The following is a 25,702-nucleotide window of genomic DNA, read 5'->3' as shown; positions in this document are numbered from 1 at the left end:
TTTCTTCTAGTCCAGTGGTTCTCAAACTTTTGTACTGGTGACCCCTTTCACACAGCAAGCCTCTGAGTGTGGCACTTCCCCCCCCCCCCCATAAATTTAAAAACACTTTTTTTATATATTTAACACCATTATAAATGCTGGAGGCAACAAGGGGTTTGGGGTAGAGGCTGACAGCTCACGACCCCCCATGTAATAACCTCCTGACCGCCCCAGGTTGAGAACCCCTGTTCTAGTCAACTGCTATAGCCTACCAGTATATCACAGAATGGATGAAACTACCTGGAGGGAAATCATTACTAAGGCTATCTGAGTCAGCTTCTTGACTGCCACGTCAAAGGGAGTGACCCCTTCAATGGGTATAAGTAGACATTGGATTGATCAATAGGATTTGTATTTGTCTAAGGGTAGACTTTAAACTTTAAAGATTTTGTCAGCAAAAGTTCTTATGTAATTTTGAAAAATCCCAGAAACTAGGTTGTCTCCCCTAAGTGAATAAATTTCTTTTCTGTTCTGACTTCTTAGAAGAAATGACCTTGGCTAGACTGAACGTAAATCTTGGATAAATGACTAAAGTAGTAAGCACTAGCATTAGCTGAAGGCCTGAATTATGATTCCTGCTCACTGCAGGCTCCACTTTAGTTTTGTGGCTTCAGCCATGCCACTTTAACATGTGATCTCAGATATCAAGTTAATGATAGCTAAGTATGGATTGGAGATCTTCAAGGAAAGCGTATGTTTTTCAGGAATGGAACTAACATTGATTATTCAATAGTCAATACCCTACTCTGATTCAGTGATGCCCCACCAGGATGGCAAGGAGTCCTTTCTATTGATAAAAACTAAAACTGAGGTCCTGAAACTTCTAGTCACTAATGAACCTGTGATATTTATTTGAAAGAATAGGACTGTGAACCTTGAAGTCATGCCCGCATTTTAATTAGATAATTACATTTTTCCCACCTACATTTCACTAGTTGCCAAGCAGGAAGAAATGCATGAAAAGCAAAAAGAGGTTCTCCAATTTTATTGGTTTTGCTTCCTATGTGTGGAAAAAATCCCTTCACTCAGGATTGGCACCGCTGAATGTATATTTTTCCTTCATGCTTAAAGCTAATTTTAATGGAGTTTCTCTGAGACACTTTTGTAGTAATATCCATATTTCCAACAAACATTGAAGGCAACAATAAACAGATCTCCATAAACAAAATATGCATGTGAATGTTTTTCATGAACATACAATATTTATTATAAAATCTCAAAGATATGGCAAGGAAAAGAAAAACAGGGTGAGAATAGAAGGCTGCTTTGGACTAATAACAATACAATTTAGAGCAGTTTCAGCAGGAGGGCATATGCTATAAAATCTGTAGGAAGATGTGAAATTATAGGTTCGCCTTCAAGCGCTATTCCCTGTGTGTCTTTCGCTGTAGTTATGCATATGCTTCATATTCAAGGAGTCGGAGAATTCTTGAAAGCAATGTCCATTGGTCCATGCAAGCACCACTGCTCTTCTCATGCATCCAATTATGCATCCAACCAAGGACATAAAGAGTGGAACAGACGGATTGTCTTTCCAGTTCCTTCTCACTGCTGCATGGCCTTTGTTGGAGCCTCCAGTGTCCAGAGCTTCATCTTCATTTATTCTTCTATCTGTAAATACATATTTTTAGAATTTTATCCAGTAGCTTAAACCAAGTTTTATAGTTAGATTCTCCATACTGGGGAATTCCACCCTCCCTTTCCCTCGCCCCCCTTCTATCCCCCGGAATCCAGGCTTCAAAATCTGTGCTGCTCCTCAGTCAATGATGGTTATCGGAGCTGCCTGTACTGCCTTAGGGAAATCGTACTGTGGCAAGGTGCAGTATTTGAAGCTCTTTCCCCAGCTGCACCCGTGAAGTGCAGGAACTCCACCTTAAGAAGCTTTAATAGAGAAGACTTTGAAGTTGCAATCGGACCCAGGCTGGGGCCCACTCAGTACTTCAGCCTGACTCAGCAAAGAGTGCCCTCCTGGTGCACCGTCTCATTTAGGAGCGAGAGAAACTACCCCCCAGAGAACCCCTGTAGGGTCTTGTTGGAAGGACGGGGAATGTTCTTATAAACCCAAGAGCAAATCCTCTAAATACACTTCAAGGAAGTCGGATACAACCCTGCCTAAGTTGAGCAAGTCTTTCCACTCAGCCCAGGAGGACTTAGAACATCCTAAGTCTTAGGATCATGACAAGAAAGTCCATAAATCCAGGGCTCTGTCAGCACCAGACCACGCTCCAGTGGCAACAGTGCCTCTGGCATTAACCAACCCTCAACTTTGAGAACTGAAGGCAACAACAAAAGGCAACCATTGAGAGCCTCCATCATCAACGATACTGGCTCTGCCTCACCTGACTATGGCACAAACAGTAACTGCTCCAACCCCTTCAGTTTGGACTGACAGGATGTCTGGCACTTAAGGGAGAGCGGAGTCTTATGCTCCACCTGAGGACATTATTGTTTGCCCAGATCACCAGTCTTGATCACCATCAGGTCCTTTGCTTATGAGAGAGGTCCTGAGTCCACCACAAGATGCAATTTAGAATAGGAGAGAGACTCCTCCCATATTATCTAGCCTTAGTTTCCCTCCAGTGGAACTCTTAGTACTGCCAGTGGATCCAGAATTGGCATTTATTTTCTCAGGAGACTGTGAAACACCCGATGAACAGACTTCTCCTCTTCTGAGGCATGCCTTCCCAGTTGGGACCCGGACCAACCTGCATCCTATTACCTGCCTTAAAACTGTTGGTACCCCATGCTATGGGGACCTCCATAACCACCCTGTGACCCATGTTACTGGCCAAACTGGGGATTGTGGGACCTGTATCATGTTGTAGAGTTGACACAGTCTGTAATGCTCTGTACCTAGGGGGATCAGCCTACACCCCCATATTCATCCTTGTAAAATGATTGTGTGGTATTCAATGTAAAGTTTATCTTGTTGGGTGCCTTCGGAAGGCTCATGATGTACCGAGCATTGTTGTTAGTGATGGTTATAGGTTATAATTTCATGTATATAGTTATGAGGCTGAAAATGTATCCTCATGGCTTAAAGCAAGCCCAGGCAAAAACTCTCCAGAAGCAGAGGGTCAGTCCACACCTCATCAGGGCGAGGATGGGACAAACCCAGCCCAGCCTCACAGGAACAAAGGGCAGTGGCCTAGGCAGCAACAAAAGAATCTGTTAGACTCTCGAGGGAGTCACCCCCCTTCCTTTGGTCAGTTTGGAACTGCGATGAGGTAATGCTCACCTGACTCTGAAGGGGAGGGGGCAAAGCCAAGAGGGAAGAAAGGACATGATAAAAGGGAGAGACATTTGCCATGCTCTCTCTCGCTCTCTCTTCCACCTACATCTACAGACACCATAGCAAGCAACTGATCAAAGGGGAGAGCCTGGCTGAAGTGCCACCAGCCAGCCTGCGGTGAGAAGCATCTAAGGCCTTGACTACACTTGTGAGTTACAGCGCAATAAAGCAGCCCCAGGCGCCCTAGCTCACTCCCCGTCCACACTGGCGAGGCACATACTCCACCTCGGTGAGTAGAATGTTTGCTGCGCCCCCACTGGAGCGCCACGGCGCCAGTGTGAACGAGGTGTTGCGTTACTGCACTGTGATCAGCCTCTGGAAACGTCCCATAATCCCTATAAGTCAAGTGGCCACTCTTGTCATTGTTGTGAAATCAACTGCAGGAATGCGGAAATGCCTTTTCAAAGCTTCGTTTCGGAGAAGTCGGCTGCTTATCAGCTCTGAGAAAAAGCAAACATTTACTGTTTGGTAGGCGGGGAAGGGGGTCTGAACTTACAAGACAGCATGCTGACACACTCTCAGCACCCCAAAAACCCACTCTCTCTCCCCCCCACATACACACAACACCCTCCCTGTCACACTCCACCCCCATTTGAAAAGCATGTTGCAGTCACTTGCATGCTGGGATAGCTGCCCATAATGCACCGCTCCCAATGCCTCTGCAAGTGCCGCAAATGTGGCCATGCCAGTGCGCTTGAAGCTGTCAGTGTGGACAGACTGCAGCGCTTTCCCTACTGCACTCCACAAAGGTGGGTTTAACTCGCAGCGCTCTACATCTGCAAGTGTAGCCATGCCCTAAGTTTGTAAGGGCATTGAAAGTGTTAAGATCAGCTTAGAATGCGTTTTGCTTTTATTTCATTTGACCAAATCTGACTTAGATTTTAAGTGATTGTAAGTCAAAACATATCTTTATAGTTAATAAATGTTTGTTTATTCTACCTGAAGCAGTGCGTTTGGTTTGAAGCATGTCAGAGACTCTCCTTGGGATAACAAGCCTGGTACATATCAATTTCTTTGTTAAATTGACAAACTCATATAAGCTTGCAGCATCCAACGGGCATAACTGGACACTGCAAGACAGAGGTTCCTAGGGTTGTGTCTGGGACCAGAGATATTGGCTAGTGTCATTTGGTTGCAAGTAGCTGGGAGCAGCTTACATGCTAGAGGCTGTACGTGAACATTCCAGGAGTGGGGGTTCTCACAGCAGAGCAGGGTAAGGCTGGCTCCCAGAGTCAAGGATTGGAGTGACCTAGCAGATCACCGGTCCCGATAACACCAGATGGGAACATCACACAGACCACTAGCGGGTCACTCCACCCTTCGTCTCCAAGTGGACAGCCAGAGCTTCCTCCTAACTCCATAGAAGAGGAAGAGTATAAGCTGGAACCGTCAATTTCATCGGTATCGGTGATACTGTTCTCGTCAATCTCTGAATTAAGCAATCACTGCAATATCTCTATCTCCCCCTCCATCTTGACCATAAGCAGTTCCAGGAACTATTATGAAAGGTTGCAGAGGAGCTACAGATCTCACTTATGGAAGTTCAGAATCCTTAGCACAAACTCCCGGACATGCTCCATTCATCTGGATCCGGCTGGATAGTGCTTCCTGTTAATAACGCCATTCTGGAACCAGCTAGAACAGTCTAGTGTTCTCCTGCCATTTGTGTCCCTACCCCTGAAGTGAGGCGGGAAATTATATTTTGTCAGACAAGGGGATGGAATTTCTGTTTTCTCATCCTGCTCCTTTATTCTTTGGTTGTCCAGATTGCCATTTAGAGATCTGGACAGCAACACCATAGAGCTACTCCGGTTGATAAAGAAGGTAAATGGTTTCAGCTCCAGCGTTCCCCCTGTAACTAAAGCTCCGTGCCCTGAAGCACCCTCCCCCGGCTGAAACTGGGAGTGAATCTGTAGAGTGCCCCAGTGCCCTCTGTGCTCCAGCGCTCTATCCCAGTCTAAAGCCCTGAGCCCTGGTGCTCCCCCAGGGCAGAAGCCCTGAGCCGCCCTCCTGGAGCTCAGGTTCCCCAAAGGTCAGAAGCCCCAATCTCCCTCCCCTGCCCAGAGCCCTGACATCCTCCCCACACACCTTGTGGCTGCAGCCCCAACTCTCCTGTGGCTGAAGTCTGCAACGTCTTGTTCATAACTCTGAACAACCTCCATTCCTGAGGTGTCCTTAACTCTGAGATTCTCCTGTAGAGCTATCACATGAATCTGCTAATGCCTTGGTGGGACCAGGATGGCCTCCTCATAGCACCAGCTTCACCTGAACCCGAGCTCGGCCCACAGGCACCCTTAGGCCATAATATTAGACTGATATCCACGGAAGAAGAAGTCCAACCTGAACAAAAACAACAATTACGACAGCTGATGGAAGCCTTCCCCTCACTATTTTCAGTGCTGCCAAGATGCATCCACCTGGCCTACCATCACATAGATCGTGAACTGGGAAAAAAGGTCTGAGAGAGCCTACGATCCCTGCCACAAAAGATGTGGGAGACAGTCCGCCTAGAACTATAGGCCCTGTTAGATTTAGGGGTGGTTGAGGAATCCCCTAGTGAGCTGTGCAGAGCATTCTTACTAATAGTAGAAAGGATTCCACTGGAAAATGTAACTTAACAAAGTGGAAGCGTTTCTCTATTTGGGCACATCAAAAATGTGTATACTCAGAGAATGTGTGTATTCCCCTTACTCTGGACTATCTTTTTCCACTTAAAACAGTGGGTCTTTCCATTAACTCTTTATGGGTACACTGGCACCAGTCCGTGAATACCACCTTTACATAGTTACCCAGTTTTTGCTCACCCACTAATTAGCAGATTCTGAAGGAGTTTAATCAGAACCTACTCTTCAATGAGACTTAAACCTCTTTCAAGTCTCCCTTCAAACTACTAGCTATATGTTCCATGTGTCTCCTATCCATAAAGATTGCATTCCAAGTTGTAGCCATCGCCTCAGACAGGAGGATAGGTGAGCTAAGAACACTGATGGTGGGATTCGCTTTACCACATATTCCATAGGATGTGAATGCAATGAGATTTTGTCTAAGATCACCCCCAAAGTAGTTTGAGTTTCAGACTGAACCAGTCTATTCTCTTACTTGCGTTTTTTTTCTAAAAACACACACACCTCTGAAGAAGAGAGGAGACTTCATTCCCTCAGTGTGCAGTGTGCCTGCAATGGACAAAACAAATCAGAAAATCTCTCAGATTGCAGATTGGAAAGAGTTGGAGGTCAAGCTATATCCTCTCAGAGGATCTCTAAATGAATCTCTGCCTGTATCTTACTGTACTATAAGCTGTTTAATATTCCTTCTCCTTGTGGGATGAGAGCTAATTCTACAAGAGCACAAGCAATGTCAATGGCATTTCTTCAAGAAGTACCTCTACTTGACTTTTGCAAAGCAGCTACATGGAGTTCCATCCACACATTTGGGAGACAATATGGCTATGTGTTAGTACAGGACTCTTTCACTGATGTATCCTTTGAGAAGGCGGTCCTTAAAATGGCCATGCTGCCTGGATCCTCTCACCTTCCTCCTATTTTGACTACTGCTTATCACCCACAGGGACCAGCATTCGAAGAAGTGAAATTTAATTCCCTTATAGTAACTGGAGGTTCTTTGAGATGTGTGGTCCTGATCTGTATTCCACGGCCCACCCTCTTCCCCTCTGCTTTGGATTATTCTGGGATTTTTGTTAGAGAAGGGACTGGAGAGGCAGTCAGACCACTCTGCCCTTTATATCCTCAGTTGGAGGCACAAGGAGAGCAAGGGCGCATGTGTGGACCAAAGGAAGCTGGTTTCAAGAATTCTCTGGCTCTAGGTGCTTGGATTGCATGTGTATCCACAGGGGAATACAGACAGGGATCACACATCTCAAAGAACTCCAGTTACTGTAAGGTAAATTTCAGAGTAACAGCCGTGTTAGTCTGTATCCGCAAAAAGAAGAACAGGAGTACTTGTGGCACCTTAGAGACTAACAAATTTATTAGAGCATAAGCTTTCGTGGACTACAGCCCACTTCTTCGGATGCATATGCATATGCATCCGAAGAAGTGGGCTGTAGTCCACGAAAGCTTATGCTCTAATAAATTTGTTAGTCTCTAAGGTGCCACAAGTACTCCTGTTCTTCTTTTTGTAAGGTAAATAACTTTTCTCACATCAGTTGTCCCTGTACTTCAGTAGCCTGTCTCAGACAATGAAACATCTGGCACTATCCGGAGGAAAGTGCAAGAAACCCCCCTGAGAACAATTATGGAATAACTTGCTGTAACAGGATAGCAATATTTGTCCCATACACCTACCTTCTTGTCAGCAGCTGATACTGCTGCTGAAGTGCTACATGGATTTTGCTGACTCATTGATGCAGGATTCATATTCCTACCCAGCTATTGGAGAAGTGGAAGTTAATAATCAAAGCAGAGAGTGTCAAAGGAAAGAGCTGGGACAGACAGTTCTGAGGGAAGGAACCACAGGAACAGCCGAGCCTTAGGAGAAGGCGTAGGCTAGGGTAAAGCAACCACAGGAACAGGAAGCTTAAGGAGAAGACTTTGGCTGGGTTTTGTCTTGTCTTGTTTGGATTTACCCTAAGATAGGTGAGCTCTTTAATTTTATGGAATATGTATATTTGTTTGGAGTGGACAGGGAGACCCACACACTTACACCTGCCCTAAAGGAAAGTTCCTCCTTAACCCTTGTCAATTAATCATTTGTTTAGGCCCTGAAACATGAGACTTTAATCTATAAATTGTTTCCAGAAAGCCAGTGCCTCGCTGCAGAATGGTCTGGACTAGATCCCTCAGTTGTTGACATAGCACATGGCTGAAGTGTTGTCTGTGACCACTTGAACGACTCATCCCTGAATGCAGGAGAGGATTGGAATTGCTATCAGCTCCAGAACACTGATGTGTAGTCTCATCTCCCAGATGTTCCAGTGGCCACAAACCCTGAGGCCTTGACAGTGAGCGCCCAATGATGGGAGGAAAATGAAACAATGATTGCCAAGGGAACTGGAGGGGTGAATAGTTTTCCCCTGAAAATTCTGTCCAATTTTACCGGAGGAGAGAATGAAGCACTTCTCTGGGCAGTGTTAGTAATGGGGACATGTCCATGTTTGGAATATAGAATCTTGGCAACCAATGGTGGAGATGTTTCATTATTAGTCATGCAAATGGAGTCAGATAAAGCCATTAAACTCATTAGCCCTAAGAAGAATATCACTGGTTGACATGAGTGCTTCTTCAGGGTCCTGTAGCTGTGCACATCTGGTGACACCTGTCCCCTGGCAGAAATGCCTTTCCATACATTGAATCCAGGACTGCCCCAATTAAAGTAATTTGTTTGGCATGAGTAGTGTGAGGAGTTTAATGAGAGCCAGCTCCTGAACGCAAGTCTTTTGCATAGCTGCTGTGACAGCTACCTGGGATGATTCAATTGCAGCCAGTCATTGGGATAAGAGTAGACATGAAAACCTCATCTTTGAAGATCAGCAGCCACAGCTCAGAGCCACTTTGTGAAAACTCAGGGTGAGGAAGGGAGTGGTCTTTTCCAGTGGTAAACCTCAGATATTGCATTCTGGTACTACCCTGACAACATGCCACACCAGTGTGATCACCAATGCTGCGCCAGCCGCCTGGTCTTTCAACAGGAATAGCCATGGTAGCAGCAGCACAAGAATGAGCCTGCTACCATTGAGCGGCTACACAACAACATCAGAGAGAGGGAGAATGAGAAACCTTCTCTGTTTATTTTCATAATGTATACCTATTACATAGAACTGGAAGGGACCCTGCAAGGTCATTGAGTCCAGCCCCCTGCCTTCACTAGCAGGACCAAGTACTGATTTTGCCCCAGATCCCTAAGTGGTCCCCTCAAGGATTGAACTCACAACCCTGGATTTAGCAGGCCAATGCTCAAACCACTGAGCTATCCCTCCCCCCTGTGTAGACGTAAGGCCCTGTATAGATATCTACAAATATGGTGAAAATAAATTTTCAGTATTTTTGGACCCTAAAAGCTCCCATGTTTTTTATTAGTGCCACAGAAACATTAAGACTGAGGGATAAACATAAACTGAACATAAAAGCTATGAAATTCAAAAAGTTTGTTTCTTAGTTTATGTAGTACATTAATGCAAAAGTTCATGAAAAATCTGATTTACATTACTTATGTTTTTGATGCTCAAAAAAAGTGTGAGAATCTATTTTTTTTCTACATTTTGGCCATACTTTTCTTCATAAAGAGGCATCTGTTACAATTATGCTGTTTGTGTGTTAGCGCGAGTTGATCTGTGCAAAAATAAAAAGGAACACTATATCAGTGCTGGTTTTATCAGGGCAATATCCCACATTCCCAGTCATGTTTGGTTCTGTATGGACAGTGCTGTCTATCCAACATAGATTTAGAAACTAGTGTGACACTCAGTATGTCATGGGCAGAAGGTCTAAAGACTCACTCAATATTTACTTTCTCTGTCATTTATCTTATGTATAGTTCAATTCCTATGATAGTTCAACTTCCTAAGAGTCCAACTCTTCCAAGAATAGACCAAGGAGGGGAGCAAGTTTCAAAGTCCTGCCAATAGTCTTCAATCCTTTGACTTCCTCTGTGGCCTACTTGACCCGGAGGTGTCTCAGGTAACTAGTTCTCAAACCAATTAAGGCTTTGAGGGTTAAACCCAACATGTTAAATTCTACACAAATGTATGGGCAACCAGGGCAGATCCCAGAGCATTGTATGATATGCTATCTGCCTAGTTAATAGCTTAATGTTGTACCCTAACTTTTTTCCCCTTGAGACCAAGAAAGGGTTCTTGTAAAAGAATCTAAAACTACATAACAAAGCAGTGCTAAGTTAGTTGAGGCTACTTTGGACCCCTTGGCATAAAATGTTACTTTAAAGGCACATTAGTCCCTCCCCATTCTTAGACTACTTTACCTCTCACTGGCCTAAGCGCATATCTTAGACCTGGATTCTGCTACAACTCGCAGAAAGCAGCACAGCTTAATATCTATTTAAGGTATTTAGAGTGCCAATCAGCACAGTATCTAGGCACTAAACTAAGAGTGGCATAACAATATAAAAAGTAAGCTGACAGATGCTTCACCGCTGTATTCGTCTGTGGATTTTGTGAGACCCTACAACAAGGAATTGTGATGAGGTGTAAAGATGTTCTGGTATGTAAGGAATTACAGGGTTCTGGCCTATCACATAACTGATCTGTGCAGGTTTATAAAAGGAAATGGGAAACTGGTGCAAAGGAATCTGCTGCAGGGAACGCATATATCCTCTCTCATCCCTACAAGCTGAAGCTGAAAGGCCTTGGACAGTTATTACCCAATAGATGTTCTGGTTTTTAGTTATTTTTTGGAAATAAAAAGTCCTGAAGAAAGGGATGCAAACAGATGAGTAATTACAACTTTATTTCTGTCTCTCTGGCTGGTGAGTCTGCACACTGTGTTAAATCTTACCTGTAACATGGAAGCAGCACACAAATAATAAAAGTAGCAAATTGACTTGGCCAGTAATTGTCCCCTTACCAAGTGTGATTGGTGCAGATATGCGCCTTCCAACAAACTCTGTTGCTCTAAACCATCTGTCCTCTTTCACTGCAGCATTATCTAGCCTGTTCTGAAGATGGCCAGTTAGCTACTGAATCCCCAGCTCACCTCTTCCAAGGTAGCTGATTTGTTCTAGTGAATGGCTTTCTGAGATTCCTCTAAACCTCAGGTTGTTTCCTCTGATGACACCAGCTGGCTGGGATCTTCCATTAGCTTCCTGACTATAGCTATCTTCTAGCTTTGGGCCTCAAAAAGTCATACAGGTTCTTCTTTGAGTGATTGCACATGTCCATTTTACTGTATGTGTGTGCACATCCAGCGCACAGTTGTCAGATTTTTCCCTCAGTGGTACCCAATGTAGCAGCACATGCACCCTCTGCTGCCTCATTCTGCTGTGTAATGGTATAAAGGGTGGAGCCGACCACTGCTTCACCAATTCCTCCTTACTGCCTGTGACAGTTGTTGGAGTATGTGTTCTTGCCATTGGACACCCTTCCCTACTTCTTGTATATAGTATCCATTTTCTATTTAGAGTAGTTTATACATTTGTAGATAGTTCTGAGGTAGAGATAGTGTTAAGTTTTAGTTCTTAAGTGTTTGGACACACACTGGTTCTGGCTGGGGTAGCAGTACTGGGGCATGACTTGGTCACTTGGCTTCAAGTCCTGTCACCCCTGTAATAAGCTGATTGCTAGTGAATGACCTGCACCCTATCTGTCTTAACTGCTTTGAGAAATGCATGTTCGTAACAGGTGACGTATTTATAGGGGTTTTAAGCTTCAGTCCAAAAACGGTAGAGCAGTGTGATAGGGTGTTCAGCCTAGAAGGGGATAATGAGGGTGAAGAGAGGCCATTTAACCGATAGCTGAGGGGAATTAGTTGGCCTAAGTAACCCTTGAATAATGATGGAACCAAGCTGAGACGGAACAGGTGGGGCTAGTATAAACCCGGGAAGCTGGCCGCAGAATGGGGCTGCAGTCAGGGCGCCTGTCCCCACTCTCTGGACAGTAGAGAGGGAAAGAAGGGATGTAGGAAAAGGCAACAAGGTGTAAGACGGTACAGAACTTGGCTGCTAAACTATATAAGGCAGGGAGTGACATCATCTGTTCTTCACTCCCCACACAAGAAGACTCCTGGAAACACTTGAGGAACAAAGACTGAACTGGGGGACATGTTGGACCCAGGCTAAGGGGATTTCTAGCCTGTGTATGAAAGACCTGGGGATTCCAAGCTGTAAAGCAAGTGCAGCTTGTCCCTTAAGAATCTGCAGCCTGCTTGTATCATCAGCCAGGGTGAGAATTTGCTAATTCATATCATTTCTACTATCTTAGACTTAGTTTGCATTTTTGTTTATTTACTAGGTAATCTACTTTGATATATTTGTTATCACTTAAAATCATTTAAAATCTATCCCTGTAGTTAATAAACTTCTTTTTGCTTTACCTAAACCAGTGAGTTTGGAGTGAAGTGTGTGGGAATCTTAGTTCACAGGACTGTTGCATATTCCTCTCCACATGGGGGGGGGGGGGGAAGGGAAATACTCCTATGAGCTTATGCTGTACAGTTCCGTGTGCAGTGCAAGATGGTATAATTTTGGGTTTATGCTCTAGATGGGCGCTGTGCCTGGGGAGCTGAGGGTATGTCTACACTACGAAATTAGTTCGAATTTATAGAAGCCGGTTTTATTGAAATCGGTTGTATACAGCCGATTGTGTGTGTCCACACAATAAAATGCTCTAGGTGCTCTAGTCGGCGGACCGCCTCCACAGTACGAGGCTAGCGTCGACTTCCGGAGCATTGCACTATGGGTAGCTATCCCACAGTTCCCGCAGTCTCTGCCGCCCCTTGGAATTCTGGGTTGAGATCCCAATGCCCGGATGATGCAAAACAGTGTCGCGGGCGGTTCTGGGTACATGTTGTCAGGCCCCTCCCTCCCCCGTCACAGCAACGGCAGACAATAGATTCGCGCCTTTTTACCTGGGTTACCTGTGCAGACAACATGGAGCCCGCTCAGCTCAGCTGAGCTCACCGTCACCATATGTCCTCTGGGTGCCGGCAGACGTGGGACTGCATTGCTACACAGCAGCAGCTGCTAACTGCCTTTTGGCGGTAGACGGTGCAGTAGACTGGTAGCCTTCATCGGCGATCTGGGTGCTGGCAGCCGTGGGGCTTGCCTTTTGGCAGTAAATGGTGTATTACGACTGTTAGCCATCCTATTACAAGTCGGGTCATCGTACGTTAGCAGAGTCTTCCCTGAGCAGCCGATTGTGCAATAGGCCTGAAGACCATCGTCATACACCGCCCCGTATTTGCTGCCAAGCACCCAGAAAGATGCCGAGGGCTATCAGTCACGCTGCACCGTCGTCTTAAGATGTAAAAAAATAGATTTGCTCTGTATTCATTTGCTTCCCCCTCCCTCCGTCAAATCAACGGCCTGCTAAACCCAGGGCTTTCAGTTTAATCTTTGGGGGGGACCAGTCTGTGACAGTTGTTTGTGTCTCTCCCTGATGCACAGCCACCGTTCTTTATTTTAATTCCCTGTGCCTGTACGCCATGTCGTCACTCGGCCCCCCCTCCCTCCTTCCCCTAGTCCGTCAGATACTACGTTTGCGCCACAGCTCAGAGAGCCGAGAAGCAGTTCGCGCCTTTTCTTTGAATTCTGGGTTGAGATCCCAATGCCCGGATGATGCAAAACAGTGTCGCGGGCGGTTCTGGGTACATGTCGTCAGGCCCCTCCCCCCTCGTCACAGCAACGGCAGACAATACATTCGCGCCTTTTTACCTGGGTTACCTGTGCAGACAACATACCACGGCAAGCATGGAGCCCGCTCAGCTCAGCTGAGCTCACCGTCACCATATGTCCTCTGGGTGCCGGCAGACGTGGGACTGCATTGCTACACAGCAGCAGCTGCTAACTGCCTTTTGGCGGTAGACGGTGTAGCATGAGTGATAGCCGTGGGGCTGGCAGCCGTAGGGCTGCATTGCACCAGCCCCTTGCAGGCGATGGTATATTATGACTGGTACCTGTCATCGTCATACTGGTATGGCTGTCAATCATGCTGCACCGTCGGCTGCCACCTTAAGATGTAAAAAATAGATTTGTTCTGTGTTCATTTGCTTCCCCTTCCTCCGTGAAATCAACGGCCTGCTAAGCCCAGGGTTTCCAGTTTAATCTTTGGGGGGACCATTCTGTGTGACAGTTGTTTGGGTTTCTCCTTGTTCCTGTACCTGTACGCCATGTCGTCACTCGGCCCTCCTTCCCTCCCTCCCGCCCTCCTTCTCCTGGTCCATCAGATACTACTTTCGCGCCTTTTTTCTGACCAGGCGCCATAGCTAGCACTGGGATCATGGAGCCCGCTCAGATCACCGCGGCAATTATGAGCACTATGAACACCACGCGCATTGTCCTGGAGTATATGCAAAGCCAGAACATGCCAAGGCGAAACCCGGACCAGGCGAGGAGGCGATTGCAGCGCGGCGACGAGAGTGATGAGGAAATTGACATGGACATAGACCTCTCACAAGGCACAGGCCCCAGCAATGTGCAAATCATGGTGTCACTGGGGCAGGTTGATGCCGTGGAATGCCAATTCTGGGCCCGGGAAACAAGCACAGACTGGTGGGATCGCATCGTGCTGCAGGTATGGGACGATTCCCAGTGGCTGCGAAACTTTCGCATGCGTAAGGCCACTATCATGGAACTTTGTGACTTGCTTTCCCCTGCCCTGAAACGCCAGGATACCAAGATGAGAGCAGCCCTCACAGTTGAGAAGCGAGTGGCGATATCCCTGTGGAAGCTTGCAACGCCAGACAGCTACCGGTCAGACGGGAATCAATTTGGAGTGGGCAAATCTACGGTGGGGGCTGCTGTGATCCAATTTGCCAGGGCAATGAAAGACCTGGTGATAGCAAGGGTAGTGACTCTGGGAAACGTGCAGTCAATAGTGGATGGTTTTGCTGAAATGGGATTCCCAAACTGTGGCGGGGCCATAGACGGAACCCATATCCCTATCTTGTCACCGGAGCACCAAGCCACCGACTACGTAAACCGCAAGGGGTACTTTTCAATGCTGCTGGAAGCCCTGGTGGATCACAAGGGATGTTTCACCAACATCAACGTGGGATGGCCGGGAAAGGTACATGATGCTCGCGTCTTCAGAAACTCTGCTCTGTTTCGAAAGCTGGAGGAAGGGACTTTCTTCCCGGACCAGAAAGTGACCATTGGGGATGTTGAAATGCCTATCGTGATCCTTGGGGACCCAGCCTACCCCTTAATGCCATGGCTCATGAAGCCGTACACAGGCAGCCTGGACAGGAGTCAGGACCTGTTCAACTACAGGCTGAGCAAGTGCCGAATGGTGGTGGAATGTGCATTTGGATGTTTAAAAGCGCGCTGGCGCAGCTTACTGACTCGCTCAGACCTCAGCGAAAAGAATATCCCCATTGTTATTGCTGCTTGCTGTGCGCTCCACAATATCTGTGAGAGTAAGGGGGAGACCTTTATGGCGGGGTGGGAGGTTGAGGCAACTCGCCTGGCCGCTGATTACGCGCAGCCAGACACCAGGGCGGTTAGAGGAGCACAGCAGGGCGCGGTGCGCATCAGAGAAGCTTTGAAAACGAGTTTTGTGACTGGCCAGGCTACTGTGTGAAACTTCTGTTTGTTTCTCCTTGATGAACCCTCCAACCCCCCCCCCCCCGACCCGGTTCACTCTACTTCCCTGTAAACCAACCACCCCACCCCACCCTCCCCTCCCGCTTGCAGAGGCAATAAAGTCATTGTTTTTTCACATTCATGCATTCTTTATTAGTTCCTTACAGAGGTAGGGGGGTAATTGCCAAGGTAGCCTGGGATGGGTGGGGGAGGAGGGATGGAAAAGGACACACTGCATTTTAAAACTTTAACTCTTATTGAAGGCCAGCCTTCTGATGCTTGGGCGATCATCTGGGGTGGAGTGACTGGGTGGACGGAGGCCCCCCCACCGTGTTCTTGGGCGTCTTGGTGAGGAGGCTATGGAACTTGGGGAGGAGGGCTGTTGGTTACACAGGGGCTGTAGCGGCGGTCTCTGCTCCTGCTGCCTTTCCTGCAACTCAACCATACGCTCGAGCATATCAGTTTGATGCTCCAGCAGACGGAGCATTGCCTCTTGCCGTCTGTCTGCAAGCTGACGCCACCTATCGTCTTCAGCCCGCCACTTGCTCTGTTCTTCCCGCGATTCAGCCCGACACCTCTCCTCTCGTTCATATTGGGCTTTTCTCATCTCCGACATTGACTGCCTCCACGCATTCTGCTGTGCTCTATCAGCCTGGGCGGACATCTGCAGCTCCGTGAACATCTCGTCCCTCGTCTTACGTTTTCTCTTTCTAATGTTCACGAGCCTCTGCGAAGGAGAAACATTTGCAGCTGGCGGAGGAGAAGGGAGAGGTGGTTAAAAAAGACACATTTTAGGGAACAATGGGTACACTCTTTCATTACAAGGTCGCATATTGCGGCTTGCAGGCAGCCATCGTAGGCCACAGTGTTTTGGCTTTTTTAACCTTCTTAACATGCGGGAAAGGTTGCAAACAGCAGCGCATTTCCCATATCAAGGATGAATTGGGTTGTCCATTTAAAATGGGGTTTCAATGTAAAAGGAGGGGGCTGCGGTTTCCCGGTTAACATGTGGCACAAACACAAGTAAACCACCCCCCCCCACACACACACACGATTCTCTGGGATGATCACTTCACCCCTCCCCCCACCACGTGGTTAACAGCGGGGAACATTTCTGGTCAGAAGAGTAGGAACGGGCGCCTCTGAATGTCCCCTTAATAAAATCACCCCATTTCAACCAGGAGAGCTTTCTGGAGATGTCCCTGGAGGATTTCCGCTCCATCCCCATACACGTTAACAGACTTGCTTGCTTTTTTTTTGTAATGTTTACAAATATTTACAAAGTTACACTCACCAGAGGTCTCCTGTGTGCCCTGAGGGTCTTGGGTGAGTTCGGGGGTTACTGGTTCCAGGTCCAGGGTCACAAACATATCCTGGCTGTTGGGGAAACCGGTTTCTCCGCTTCCTTGCTGCTGTGAGCTACCTACAGTACCTCCATCGTCATCTTCCTCGTTCCCCGAACCGTCTTCCCTGTGTGTTTCTCCAGTGAGAGAGTCATAGCACACGGTTGGGGTAGTGGTGGCTGCACCCCCTAGGATCGCATGCAGCTCCGCGTAGTAACGGCAAGTTTGCGACTCTGCCCCGGACCTTCCGTTTGCTTCTCTGGCTTTGTGGTAAGCTTGCCGTAGCTCCTTAATTTTCATGCGGCACTGCTGTGTGTCCCTGTTATGGCCTCGGTCCTTCATGGCCTTGGAGATCTTTTCTAATACTTTTCCATTTCTTTTACTGCTACGGAGTTCAGCTGTCACTGCTTCATCTCCCCATATGGCGAGCAGATCTCGTACCTCCCGTTTGGTCCATGCTGGAGCTCTTTTGCGATCCTGGGAGGACTCCATCACGGTTACCTGTGCTGATGAGCTCTGCGTGGTCACCTGTGCTCTCCACGCTGGGCAAACAGGAAATGAAATTCAAACCTTCGCGGGTCTTTTCCTGTCTACCTGGTCAGTGCATCTGAGTTGAGAGCGCTGTCCAGAGCGGTCACAATGAAGCACTGTGGGATAGCTCCCGGAGGCCAATAACGTCGAATTCCGTCCACACTACCCCAATTCCGACCCGCAAAGGCCGGTTTTATCGCTAATCCCCTCGTCGGAGGTGGTGTAAAGAAACCGGTTTAAAGGGCCCTTTAAGTCGAAAGAAAGGGCTTCGTTGTGTGGACGTGTCCAGGCTTAATTCGGTTTAACGCTGCTAAAGTCGACCTAAACCCGTAGTGTAGACCAGGCCTGAGAGTTACCTTGGCTGTTGGTTCATGCAGTAGCTAGTCAGAGAGCCTTCATGTAACTGCAGCTGGTTGTGTCCCTACCTGTGTGAATGCTGGTGGAAGTGTAAGACCAAAAGCGGGTCTACAGCTTGTCACAGCAGAGAGTGTGAGAGGGAGCCCAGGATAGTGGGTCAGAGGTTTCAGTGTTACCACAGTTCCAGGTGACATCCCGGGGGGGAACCTGTCACAGATGGTATCAGAGTACTTCTGACCCACCTAATGATTACACAGCCCATCAAGACTTGTTGAGGAGGATAGCCACAGCGCTGGATATCCAGCCAGAAGAGGTCCAAGAAAAGTCATAGACTTGTGGACATAGCCTCAGCAGAGCCCTCGTGAATAGCTCTCCCAAGTAATGATCCTAGACCTACCAAGGTACTATGGGAGACCCCATCTTTCCACCCACCTGTGGCAAAAAGGACAGAGAGGAAGTACTATGTCCCCTTGCAGAGATGTGAGCATTTGTACACCCATTCCTGCCTAGGATTCCTTGTCGGCTCCCTTGCCAATGATCGAGAGAGACAGGGGCACAAGGTTTTGATGCCAAAAGAAAAAGAGGAGAAAAAGCTAGACCACTTACATAGGAAGCTTTATTCTAAAGAAGGTATAAATCAAAATTGCAAACCAGCAAGCACTCTTGGGTCATGATGACTTTAGCCTGTGGGACAATATTTTAAAGTTTAAGAACAGAGTATCAGACAAGGCGAGACAAGAATTCACCGCAATCGTGGACAAAGGCAAATTTGTGGCCAGAATGGCTCTCAAGGCCAATTTAGATGTGGCTGACTCTGCAACTCAGGCCATGGCTTCAGCCATTACTATGGAGCAGTGTTCATGGCTGCCACTGTCTGGTCTTTCTCCCAACAGACCATTTAAAACCTCCCATTAGACTGTCCTTCATTTTTTTCCAGAGAAAACAGATGAGAGACTGCATAGTCTCAAAGGTTCCAGGGTGACCCTTAAGCCAATGGGTATTTATACCCCGATGGCCAAAATAAAGCTGTTTCATCTGCAGAAGTTCTGCTGCAGTGAGTCATATCTGAGCCTGATGAGTGCTTTCTGAGACTGATAAGTGCTGATAAGCAACCGTGAGCCTGATTACCTGAGAACTCAATGTCAATCAACCAGAGCTTAGCCAATCCACAGGCAAAGGTCTAACTAAGTGACCCTGAGGCCCAGGAATATAGGCTCACAATGAGAGCAGCCACTCCAGTCTGCCCAACCTTGGTGGTTTTGACAGACTGCTCCTGCTCCTGTTCCAGCCTCTGTTTGCACCATTCCAGCTCCAGCCCATTCCTGTCCCTGCTCTAGCCTTGTTCTAACCCCACTCTTGGATTCCTGCTCTCACCTCTGGCTCCAGTACTCAACTACTAGGCATGACTGCTGCTGCTTCAACCACTAGGCCTGACCATCCACTTCTCATTGTCTGACACCCACTGGTATCTAGTTTTTATGCCTCATATCTAGGACCTGCCCAGAAAGAAGGGCAGAAGTTACAAGAGACGTCTGCCACTTCCCTCCTCTTTTGAAGCTGCTAGCTCATCTGGACAAGCTGTGTCCTCCAAAGAAGCATTCTGGCATGTTGGTTCCCAGAGTGCCAAACTCCCCTACCACTCTATTTGCCAAACATCTATCCCATTCCTAAGTGCTTAGTCCTGCATCATCACAGATTAGTGGGTCTTAAACACAGTGGAAATGGGATACATCCTTCAGTTTGTTTCTGGTCCTCTGCCTCACCCATTTTCCCATCCCTCTTCAGGAACTACTCTCATAAGGTCATTCTACTGCAGGAGGTACAATCTCTCCTTCACATGGGGACCATAGAGGAAGTTCTTCTATTAGTCAGAGGAAAGTTGTTTTATTCCCACTATTTCCTAATCATGAAAGCAAAAGGGGGTCTCAAAGACCTATTTTAGATCTAAGGGAGCTCAACAAATTCCTGAAAGAAAAAAAAAAATTCCAGATGGTAACTGTAGTTTCCATTACTCCTTCCCTGGACCCAGGGGATTAGTATGCTGCCCTAGACTTAAAAGACATGTGGCAATTCATCAGAGCCACAGAAAATTCCTCCCGCTACCAATTCACAGTGCTACCCTTTGGCGTATTAGCAGCTCCTCATGTATTCACAAAATGCATAGTTGTGGTAGCAGCATTCCTGTGAAGGTCAGGAGTTCACGTGTTCCTTTAGCTAGCTGACTGGTTGGTGAGATGCTGGTCCAGATCTCAGGTGCTGTCTAGCATGGTCCTTATCCAGTCCACTTTCAATGTGCTAGGACAATTAATCAACATGGAGAAATTGGTCCTGACGCCTGAACAGAGAATAGAATACATTGGTGCAGTCCTGATCTCTATGAAGGCCAAAGTCTTCCTTCTACAGCTGAGATTCCAAAAGATGCAGGCCTTTGCTTTAGACTTAAAGGCACATCCTGTCACCACAGTATGAGACTGCCTCAAGCTTCTAGGGCACATAGCAGCATGCAGTTATGTGGTGCAACATGCCAGATTGGACTTCAGAAAGCTACAAGTACATTTAGGTTTGGTGTATTCACCAATCTATCATCATATAAACATGTTCAGTGCCAATGCAGGGTCTTGTCCTCCTTGCACTGGTAGACAGACCCCTTGAAAGTTTGGATGGGGCCCCTTTTGCTGTTCCACAACTGGTACTCATCTTAGTTATAGAATAAACGTTATAGGTTGGATAGCTCACCTGGTCTATGCAAGATCTGAAAATACACATAAATGTCAGGGAATTGAGAGCTATTTGGTTATCTTGCTTGGCCTTCCTTCCATATATTGAGGGGAAGAATTTTCTGGTGCTAGTGGACACCAGAGTGGCTATGTTCTGTGTGAATAGACAAGGAAAACCTGGTCAATGTGATTGTGCCAAGAGGCAATACTGCTTTGGAATTTCTGTATCTCCAACTCCATCCACCTGACAGCTGCTTACCCTCAGGGTGGTCCTTTCATCCAAATCTCGCCACATCCATTTTCTAGCTGTGGGAGATTCCTAAGTGGACCTGTTTGCAACCAGGACCAACAGAAAATGCCATCAATTTTGTTCCTGAGCAGGTCACAGCCCAGTTTCTTTGCTAGATGCCTTCCTGCTACCCTGGATAAACAGCCTGCTGTATGCCTTCCCTCCAGTTCCGCTCTTGCCCAGAGTCTTGTTCAAAATCAAAGAAGACCATTCTCACTCATACTTAGAGCCCCAGTTTGGCCCTGACAATACTGGTTCTTGGCTTTACTTGCTCCACTGTCACTCCCACTGGAATCAGATGTGATCTCCCAGAACCACAGGTGCCTCCTCCATGCCAGCCTGCAGGTCCTCCACCTGATGGCCTGGTTGCTTCATGGAAGGGAGATGTTCTAAGGAGGTACAGGAAGTGCTTCTAAATAGTAGAAAGCCTTTGACTAGGAGTACTTACCTGGCCAAATAGAAAAGATCCATTGGGTCCCAACAGAAAGGTGTTTTCCCCCATCTGGGCTCCCATCCATCATGTATTGGACTATCTCCACTTCTTGAAACAACAAGGGTTGGTGTTAATTCCATCAACATCCACCTAGCAGCTGTCTCGGCTTTGCACTCTCCTGTACCCACTAGTAGAAGACCCTATTCCTCCATGGAACTTGAACCTAGTACTAGGAAAGCTAATGGGTCTCCCTTTTGAGCTGCTGGTCACCTGTTTGCTGCTACACCTTTCAATGCAAGTGGCCTTTTCAATCGCTATTACCTCTGCTGGGAGAGTAGGGGAACTGTGAGCTCTGGCACCATGTAGTGAGGCGGTGTGGCTTCCCGCCGCCCCGGAAGGGGAAGAGCCCATCCGGAGGCCGGAGTGGGCGGAGCTAGGGAGCTCTGAGCCCGCCCCTCAGAGGGTCAGGCGGCGACCCGGAAGCATAAACTCTCGCCCTCAGAGCTCAGTCAGGTCCCAGCCGCCGGAAAGACCAGACATCTCCAGCCTAGCTCGTGACTGGGAAGACCCCGCAGCCCAAGGTGGCCACCAGGACTGGCCGGGCCTGCCCTGCACCCGCTACCCGGAGGAGCTGCCAGGCCTGCCCTGCGCCCGCTACCCGGAGGAGCTGCCAGGCCTGCCCACTACCCAGAGGAACCCATGGTACTGGACCCCCCCCGGAGGACAACACGCAGATCCAGGTACTACCTGAGGGGAAGTCTGGAAGTAGCCCAGTGGCAGCCAACCCCAGTCTGGCTGCAGCACTGCTAGAGCTGATGTCAGTGTGTTGTGGCCAGGATCCCCACTGACTAAGCAGCGGGTCTTCTGCAGCTGCTAGGGCCCTGGGCTGGGACGCAGTGGAGTGGGAGGGCCTGCGTCCCCCCTGCCACCCAACCCGTGGGTGGCAGTCTCCCCCTCTCCCAGGCCTTTGGAGGCTTGGAGCCTACTGTTTGTTGCCCTGCCCTGACCCAGGGCCTGGGCTTAATACTTGTACTTATTTGTTGCTGAGCCCTGACTGAGGGCCAAAGCCCTGACTTAGCATTGTTGCCCCGCCCTGAGCTAGGGCCGGGCTTACCATGTTTCTTCCGATAACAGCAAGAGGTGCTGATGGAGACCCCACGGCCGGACGAATCCCCCCCCAAGCTCAACGGGGTGTAGTGAGCCGGTGTGGCTCCCTGCTGCCCCGGAGAGGGTCGAGCCCTGGCAGACTCTTGTACATACCAGAACCTCCCTATACGGTCTTTTATGGAGACAAAGTTTACCTTCACCCTCATGCAATGTTCCTGACTAAAATGTTTTCCAGTTTTCACGTAAGTCAAGCAATCTATTTACCAACATTCTTTCCAAAACATCATATGAATAAAGATGAGGAAAAGCTCCACATTCTGGATGTTAGAAGAAGTTTGACTTTTTATCTAGATTAGACAATGCCATTAAGATCATCGTTCCAGTTGTTCATTGTGATTACAAACAAAATGAAGGGCCTCCTAGTATCCTCCCAAAGAATCTCTCCTTGGATATCTGCTTATGTTTATTTATGTTATTAGTTGGCTAATGTGATGCCCTACAAATAGAATATTGGCCCATTCAACCAGGTCTCAGCTTCTGCAGTCTTTCTGGCTCATGTGCCCATCTTAGACATTTGTAAGGCAGCAACTTGGTCATCAGTCCATCCTTTTTCCTCTCACTATGCCATTTCTAACAATCCAGAGACAATACCAGATTTGGACATACGATCCTCCAATCCTTGTACAAATAGACTCCGAACCCACCTCCAGTTCAAACTGCTTGTGAGTCACCAAGCGTGGAATGGACATGTGCAATCACTTGAAGAAGACAGAAAAGGTTAATAACCATTTCTTAATTGTTGTTCTTTGAGATATGTTGCACGTGTTCATTCCACAACCCACCCTCCTTCCCCTCTCTATCAGAGTTTATCAGGTAAGAAGGAACTGAGGAAGGTCAGTGATGGCTCTGCCATTTATACCATTGTGCAGCAGCACAAGGCAACAGAGGTCACATGTACCTATGGGTACCGCTGAGGGAAAAATCTCTGACAACTGTCTGTTGGCTGTGCAAAGATCTATGGTGGAATGAACATGTGCAACACATGTCAGGGAACAACTTCTTGTTGTGGAAAAGGTTAGTAACCATTTCTTTTCCTGCACTCTGGAATAACTGCTGTCTAACGCCCCAATACTACAAGGTGATCCACTTCATTTTTTTTTTAATTATATCCTTTAAACCATCATGCAAAGTTTTGACTGTACATAATATAAATATTTAACAATGATAATGATTCTCATATCAGCAATATAAATATATTAATGTAGCAACTACAGGACCTCATCAGGATTAGGGATCCATTGTAATATGTGCTGTACCAAAGAGAGTCATGGTCCCTGCATCAAAGAACTCTAAACTGGATGCAATTTGAGAAACCAGTCAAGCCTTATTTGTCTTCCATGTTTATGCACACACAGCACATATTCCCATTAGCAGATAAGCATGCTTTGCTCCTTTACAGCACAACTATTTAAACTGAAATACCAGTGCCAAATACAGCCCCCAGAGAATTTCCGGAAGGGCAAAGAAGAAAAGATTAAGAATTCCCACTCTACTCATATTTTGGAGCTCTCCTTTAAAAGATCTTTAAAGAAAAATGCCTTAATCCTTGATATAGAAATAAGGGGGGGGGGGGGGGGGAGTAAAAAACAAACAAACTTCTCGGTATATTTCTAGAGAGCCTTTTCTCTAAATATAAATTTAAAAAAAAAGCAATCTGCAGAAAGAATTAGAAATTGTACTGGTCTCTAGCAAATCACAATTGCATTCACATTTCCTTAATGTTAAGAGAGTTGGGCTTTTTGGTGCAATGATAAATGATTTGCTGACTATTTACTGTTTGGGATCTTCCAAAAGTTCTGATAAGGCTTATTCAGTAATGATTTGAGGTGAATTAAAATAGACTCCTATGAAGTAATATTTATTAAAATTTGAAAGAACACAGCACACGCTTTCCCCAGCACATACAGTGCAGCTTAATTCAGTTCCTTTGAAATTTTTTGCCACATATCTTTATATTGCTGATCCCATGAGTTCTTTATTATAAATATTAAATATGTACACACACAGCCCCTGCTTACAATGAGTAAAGAAGAAAAATAAGAGAAAATGACAGAAGGAAGGAAGGAAGGAATCAGATGAGATGATATTTTGCAATTTAATCTTAACAGTTTTGTTAAAAAATAAAAAAAAATTCTGAGATAGGGATGAGGGAAGGAGCAGGTACCATAGGAGTGGAAGTCAGCTGTAGAAAGCAAGCCTCAAGAATTGGGTTTTGAGGAGGAATTTGAAGAAGGAGGGGAAGGATGCTTGACCACAGAAAAAGAGACACTGCCTTGTGACGGCTGATGCTATCTTGTGTGTGCAGCACATGTTAGCAAGCTCTTTCAGTTTCTCCCTGCTCATCTCCTGCCTACAATCAATCACAGGAAAATGTTTGCACTGTACGTTGTACTAAAAGGCATATGAACTTCAAAGTATCCCTTCTCTTGAAAAACTCTTAAGTAGTCTGCACACTTGGCAGCAATGACACAAATCTGTCAACACAAAATGTTGCTGCTATGCAGACTCAACTGAATTTCCTTTAGTGATAGTTTAACTTCTTAAAAGAACAAAACTATACAGAGTGAATTGACACTAAAATATGGGATAAGATTTAAATGAAAATGCTTCATGTGTAGCATTTAAAAAAAAACTAGAATAAAAAAATAGTAGGATGCCTGTTGTTGATAGTGGAAGTTACCGTATATACTCGATCATAAGCCAGTTCGTTTATAAGCTGACCCCCCGAAGATGGATAAGTAAAAATGGAAAATTTTTATAACCTGTTCATAAGCCGACCCTATAATTCAGGGGTCAGCAAACTTTGGCTCCCAGGCCATCAGGATAAGCCGCTGGTGGGCTGAGATGGTTTGTTTACCTCAAGCGTCCGCAGGCATGGAGGTAAAACTAAGTAAACAAAATGTCCTGGCATGCCAGCTGCTTACCCTGATGGGCCGGGACAGCAACTGGTGGGGAAATTTTTTGGGGGGGAGAAGCAGGGAGTCAGGGGAGTAACCCCTGTCACCACTCCCCACATGACCCCACCCCTAGCCCGGGACACTCTCCCCATCCCATCCCTTCCCTCCTTATCTGGGGAGGGCCGGGGAGGATGTCTCTGACCTGGAGCTGCTCCGGCAGGCTGGGCGGCACAGCTGCAGCCTGCTCCGGCAGGCCAGACCGGGCGGCGCGCTGCAGCATGTTCCAGTGGGCTGGGCTGGGTGGCACGGCCGCAGCGTGCTCTGGTGGCGTGGCCACAGCCTGCTCTGGGGAGCGGGGCCAAGCAGCACGGCTGCAGCCTGCCAGCCCTGGAGCTGCAGCTGCGTTGGAGGCTGGCAGGACAGCAAC

At 47.1% G+C, this 25,702-nt stretch overlaps 1 long non-coding RNA gene across 1 annotated transcript; it reads right to left on the bottom strand.

The window, feature by feature from the left end:
• Positions 1 to 1,219: 1,219 nt before the first annotated feature.
• LOC128835208 (uncharacterized) lies at positions 1,220 to 25,684 on the bottom strand. Its single transcript, XR_008444623.1, has 2 exons — positions 25,478 to 25,684; positions 1,220 to 1,650 (listed from the first exon to the last, which is right to left on the bottom strand). It is a non-coding gene; the product is annotated as an uncharacterized LOC128835208 (long non-coding RNA).
• Positions 25,685 to 25,702: the final 18 nt, after the last annotated feature.

This window comes from Malaclemys terrapin, chromosome 1 (genome assembly GCF_027887155.1).
Source record: "Malaclemys terrapin pileata isolate rMalTer1 chromosome 1, rMalTer1.hap1, whole genome shotgun sequence".
Taxonomy (NCBI): Eukaryota; Metazoa; Chordata; order Testudines; family Emydidae; genus Malaclemys; species Malaclemys terrapin.
This window is presented reverse-complemented; position numbering and strand designations above follow the sequence as displayed.